This window comes from Pinus tabuliformis, chromosome 8, assembly GCF_031772625.1.
Source record: "Pinus tabuliformis cultivar Carrire ecotype Pingquan chromosome 8, CPIR1, whole genome shotgun sequence".
In the NCBI taxonomy this organism is placed as follows: Eukaryota; Viridiplantae; Streptophyta; class Pinopsida; order Pinales; family Pinaceae; genus Pinus; species Pinus tabuliformis.
In genome coordinates this window covers 1,007,620,437-1,007,626,783 of record NC_142294.1, presented here as the reverse complement: position 1 = coordinate 1,007,626,783, position 6,347 = coordinate 1,007,620,437, and the positions used below count along the sequence as shown (strand labels likewise).

Genomic DNA, 6,347 nt, shown 5'->3' with positions numbered 1-6,347 from the left:
AGTTAAACTTAGGCTTAAAGTGAAAAAAGGTTTATATGAGAAATATTTGTAATTTTCCTAAGTAAAATAGGATTTTACTTAGAAAAAGAATTATGAAGGAGAATGAGTGATCTATGAATGATTCTAAGTACTTTAGGCTTTATAAACTATTGGGCTGAGGGTCTGATCCCTCCAGAAGTCAGAGAAATGCTCTGAGCCCCTCTAATTTTAGCAAATGCCTTGGTACTTAGGGGAAATTAGTAAAAATTTAGGGAAAATGAGAAGGGGAGTTAAGTATTTGACTTTGTTTTGCTTGAGATGCTTTTAGTGTAATGTCTACCTTGGACTTGTGATGAAAGTAAAAGATTAACACATTTAGAGTCATCATTCATCACATGTAACTCTGCAACATCATCTGTCTACCCTACCTACTTTTAACCTAACATTTTTTCTTCTTTATTTGGGTGCACTTAGACTGGCAAACCCTTATCAAACTTTTCTTTTCTTTTACATGCATATATCTATCTAATTCTATCCTTATTACATCCTAGGGCTTAGATTAAATTGTTGAGCTCCTTTTATTCACTCTACCTATCTACTTATCTGCCAAGATTAAACAGTTTGGTCAAAGCTTTATTCTCTATTTCTAAAACATGAAATTCAAATATGAACTAGCGAAGCTTAAGCTATTTGACTATTTATCAATTGTGGCATAATTTAACAAGCTACACACAATTTTTTATTGTACAAGAGTGGAAAGTAGTGGCATTTAGGCTTGCACACTTTCCTTGGTTTTTCATTTGGCGGGGTTAATTTTCTTTCACTTTTTTTACCATCTTATTCTCTTTACCCTTTGATTTTTCTTTTAGGGTACACCCTCTTTACATTTTTTATTTTTTTTTTTATTTTTTTGAAAATATGGAAAACCTTTGCAACAAGTAAATGTATGAACATATTACATAGCTCATCGAGTCAATCATGATATATGACACCTATTGGTATAGGAGCATAACAGGATAGAGGCCTACCATGGTGGTGATGGCTGACAGAGAATTAGGGTTTGATTCTGGAGAGGGAGCCTAAGAAACGGCTTCCACATCCAAGGGAGGAAACAAGCACACAAATTACCTAATCCTAACATGGGGAGGTAGTGACAATAAATAACAATACTGGGCTCATCGAGTCTGGTAATTGGAATGAGTACAATTTAAATCCCTTAATGAGGATCCATTGGAGGGAAAGTATGGTGCCAGAAGTCGCGGTAATTCTAGCTCCAATAGTGTATATATAAGTTGTTGTAGTTAAAAATCTCATAGTTGGATCTCAGGCCGTAAAGGTCGGTCCACCTACGTGGTGTGCACTTGTCCTTCCATCCCTTATGTCGATGGTGTGCTCCTGGCCTTAATTGGCTGGGTAACATCTCCAACATTGTTTCTTTGAAAAAATTAGAGTGCTCAAAGCAATCTTATGCTCTGAATACATTAGCATGGAATAACGTGATAAGATTCTTGTCCTATTGGGTTTCCCTTCAGGATTGGAGTAATGATTAATAGGCATTGTCAAGGGAATTCATATTTCATTGTCAGAGGTGAAATTCTTGGATTTATGAAAGATGGACCACTACAAAATCATTTTCCAAGGATTTTTTCATTAATAAAGAACGAAATTTGGGGGCTCAAAGATGATCATATACCATCCTAGTCTATACCATAAATGATTTTGACCAGGGATCGGTGGATGTTACTCTAAGGACTCTGCCAGAACCTTTTGATAAATCAAAGTGTCTGGGTTCTAGGTGGAGTATGGTCACAAGGCTAAAACTTAAAGGAATAGATGGAAGGGAACCACCAAGAGTGGAGCTTGTGGCTTAATTTGACTCAACAAGGGCAAACTTACCAGGTCGAGAGATAGTTAGGATTGACAAATTGAGAGATATTTCTTGATTCTATGGGTGGTGGTGCATGGCCGTTCTTAGTTGGTGGAACAATTTTTCTAGTTAATTCCCATAACAAATGAGACCTCATCCTGCTAACTAGCTACACAGAAGTTCCCCTTTGCAGCCAACTTCTTAGAGGGACTATGTCCATTTAAGCCATGGAAGTTTGAGGCAATAAAAGGCCCGTGATGCCCTTAGATGTTCTAGGCTGCACGTGCTCTACACTGATGCAACCAATGAGTTTTTCTTCCTGGTTCAAGAGGATGGGGAAATCTTATCAAATTGCATCGTGATGGGGATAGACCATTGCAATTATTCATCTTCAACGAGGAATTCCTGGTAAGCGCATGTCATCAACCCATGTTGACTATGTCAGTGCCCTTTGTATACACCACCTGTCACTCCTACCAATTGAATGATCCGGTGAAGTATTCGGATTGCATTGATGATGGTGGTTCGCCGTCATTGACATCGTGAGAAGTTCATTGAACCTTATCATTTAGAGGAAGGAGAAGTCATAACAAGGTTACCATAGGTGAACCTATTGTAGGATCATTGATGGCATGGGTTTTCTTTTTTGGTTCCAGTTGGGTGGGTTTCGATAGTAATGTGGGCCATGCAGTGTGTCTCTAGGGGAGAGGGTTTGGTGTTTGGCGGGAATATTGTTGGTTGCTTGTCTTGAGGTCACGCTTGTTTTTTCGTGTGTGATTGTAGGCCATGCTTGTGCTTGTCCCACCCATCCTTTGTTTTTCTTTCCACCAATGTGTTTCTGTAGGGGGTTTAGACGCTTGTTTCTTGGGAGCCCTCTCCTAAAATCTATTCGGTGGGGCATGGTTCCTATAGTTGAGGTGCTTAGGAAATACAATGGATAAATTTATACTCACTCATAGAGGCATTGCTCAGTCTTTTGTTTGTTGGAAGGCATGGTCCAAGGGTGCAGGCCTCCATAGTTGGTTCTCTCGAAAAGGCGACGATGGTTTATGTGTTGCTTGGGTGAGATTTTTTTTTTCTGGTGGTTGGGTCAAGGCAGTGGTTGCACACACACCTAGTGCCTCAAACCTTCCGTGAGGGGAAATTGTTGAGGTGGGGTCAATATGGGATGGATGAAGAGTGGTTAAACCCATTGGGTTGGCCACCCTAGTCCTCCCGACCATTCCTCGATATGCCCTCGTGGAAGGGTTGGGTGTCCAGGTAATGAAAAAACCCTCCCTCACTCTGAGCTCCATTGAGATCGCAATTTTCCCCACCAATGGGCATGAGGTGGATTTCTTATCTTGTGCCTTTGTCGTTGAGGGAATTCCTTATCCTCTCATGAGCCACTCCCCTTCTAAAGAGAGAAGTAGCGGGTTGTGTCTTTGTTTCTCCCTTTGGATTGTGGGTTTTTTGTGTGACTTAGTCGTTTCTTGGTTTCGTGGTGTGTGCTTTGCAAACATCCCTCTCTTTAGTGGCCTTTCACCATTGATGAATTTGTGGCTTGTGGCTTTCTCTAGCATTGAGTGTCAGCCTGTGACAACTCATCTTTGGAGTTTGATTCTTGACCCCCGTTGGCTTTCTTGCTGGAAAGGTTGTTGGGTGTTTTGTATATGGAGGGGTACAATAGCGGGTGGGTTTGCTATTAGTGTATTTGTCATTTGAAACCTTATGCCAGGTTGGGGAGTTGTTTACCTCTCAGTAACGTGATCTAGACACCGGTATCATTGTGGCCCTCGCCTTTTCTAGTGGTCAAGTCTAGGTTGTGATTTATTTTCTTGGTAGTTTGATTGTTGTTTGTTATGTTGTAAGCTAGAAAGGGTGTTGTACCATAATGTATGTGGGAGGGTGTGAAGAGGTGGGGTGTTTTCATTGGGTGCCTTGTTTTCTTTCTTTTTGGTTAGGCAACATGTCCTCGGCATGTTGTTGAGCCTCTCTCTTTTCTTTGGATTTTTGTTTCTTTGGTGTTGTTTTCTTCCCTTCTTCCTTTTGCCCATGGATTTACTAAGAAAATGTGGGATTGTTGTGGATTGGTGTTTGGGAATGATGAAAAGTAGTGTGAGTTCCTTGGGTGGCCACCCTAGTGGCATGGGATTTGGGAGGCTTGTTCTCTTTTTGAGCCTCGACTTGTGAGCCTTTATCCATGTTTGATATCTCTTTCCTTCATGTTGTTTTCTTCCCTTCTTCCTTTTGGCCCCTAGATTTATGGAGAAAAGGTTTGATTGTTGTGGATTGGTGTTCGGGAAGGAAAAAAATAAATGCAAGTTCCTGGGGTGGCCACCCTAGTCCTTCTCAATCGCCGTCCCCTGCATTTCCCCCCTTTTTGTGAAGGCACGAGGTTGGGGAAGCTTGTTCTCTATTTGAGCCTCCTCTTGTCAGCTGGTAGCCACATTTGATATCTCTTTCTTTCATGTTGTTTTCTTCCATTATTCCTTTTGGCCCCTAGCTTTATGGAGAAAAGGTGGGCTTGTTGTGGATTGGTGTTCAGGAAGGACAAAACATACTGTGAGCTCTCGTGGTGGACATCCTAGTCCTTGATCATTGTCCCTATAGTTCCCCCCTTTTTGCAAAGGCATGAGGTTGGGGAAGATGGTTCTCTATTTGAGCCTCCCCTAGTGAGCTGGTAGCCACATTTGATATCTCTTTCTTTCATATTGTTTTCTTCCCTTCTTCCTATTTTCCCTTAGATTTACAGAGAAAAGGTGGGATTGTTGTGGATTGGTGTTCAGGAAGGACGAAACGTAGTGCAAGCTCTCCAGGTGGCCACCCTAGTCCTTCTTGTTCATTGTCCCCATCAATTCCCCCCTTTTTCCAAGGTACTGGGCTTGGAAGGCTTGTGGCTTGTTTGAGCCTCCCCTTGTGAGCCAGTAGCTACATTTGATCTCTATTTCTTTGACCTTGTTTTCTTCCCTTCTTCCTTTCAGTCCCTATCTTTACGGAGATAAGGTGGGATTGTTGTGGATTGTTTTTCAGGAAGGATGAAACATAGTGTGAGCTCTCGAGGTGGTCATCCTAGTGCTTCTTGATTGTTTTTCCATGCATTTCACCCCTTTTTTCAAGGGCGTGGGGCTCAGGAATATTGTTCTTTGTTTGAGCCTCCTCTTATGAGGGGGTAGAAACCTTTGTTTCTCTTTCTTTCATGTGTTTTTCTTCCTTTCCTCCTTTTGGCCCTTAGCCTTACATTTGTCATAGGGGGTGCCCCTATTCATTTTTGTGGTGGAATTGTCAGTAATAAGTGGAAATGACTCTCAGTAATGGATATCTCGGCTCTTGTTATGATGAACAACGTAGTGAAATGTGATACTTACTATGAATTGTAGAATCCTATGAATCATCAATTTTTTAAACCAATTTGCACCTGATGCCTCGGTCAAGGGCACATCTATCTAGGCATCGCATCCCATTCAAATGTGCTCCTTGCAATATGTTAGGGAACAATGAAGTTGGTCGTCCATGCCAAATGCGTTGTGGTTGGTTGAAATTCCCCAAGCGATCTTTTGTGGCATGCGTCAACAAGAGGTGATCTTGTCCCCTTGGATGGGCAGTCAATGTTAGCTGATGTGGGTTGTGTGTGGCATCGCTCAAACTTGATTTGCTCTCTCTTGTCCTCCCATTGGGTAGGGAATATTTAGCTCCAACTTGTGACCTCTGCTTAGGCGAGAACACCCACTGAGTTTAAACATATAATTAGGCAGAGGAAAAGAAACTTACAAGAATTCCCCTAGTAGTTGTTATGCTCTTGACCTGCAAGAAGATAACAAAACACCAAATATGCAAAGAAATATTCCTAGAAAATAGAACAATAAGAAATAGCAAGAAGTATTTTATTATTCAGAAAGCAATGTTCACTTGCCTCTTCGAGGGGGCAACCTCCAATAGAGTTGACCTCAATTACAAAATAAGACATGATGCTCCTCGAGGGGAGTCTCTATCCTTTATATAGGATTCATACATGCAATACCATGGGGCAATACCATGGTTCTTATTAATACCATCTATCTAATACCATGGCCCATTTACAACTAACTGTGCTCCCTTCATTAAATGCGGGTCAACCACTTACAATTATTAATATGGGCTTTATTGACTCTTTACTTGACTATAACTATGACTCGATCCTATTACATAAATATGGGGGTTAGGGTTGGACCCTAACATGACCTCCCCCATAAGAATAGCCTTGTCCTCAAGGATGAAGCTGCGGAAACTACTGAAGGATAGTGGTTGGTTCCTAGGTCACATCCTTCAGAGAGGTGTCTTTCCACTTGACAAGGACCTCCTTGATTGCGTGGCCATGCAGGTGCCATTCCCGTGTGTCAATAACCTATTTAGGTTGGAGCCAGATCGACCCTTCTTCATCCAATTTAGGTAGACTGGTTTGAATTTGGCAATGGTTCCTAATCACTTTCTTGAGGCATGAAACATGGAAGACTGGATGGATTTTTGCAGTAGGTGGCAAAGA

General features: G+C 41.6%; 2 pseudogenes; both read left to right on the top strand.

Annotated features, from left to right (window-relative positions):
- The first annotated feature begins 861 nt into the window (after nt 1-861).
- Nucleotides 862-2,473, top strand: LOC149238789 (18S ribosomal RNA; annotated as a pseudogene).
- Nucleotides 2,474-5,128: 2,655 nt separating this feature from the next.
- On the top strand, nt 5,129-5,281 carry LOC149238788 (5.8S ribosomal RNA; annotated as a pseudogene).
- Nucleotides 5,282-6,347: the final 1,066 nt, after the last annotated feature.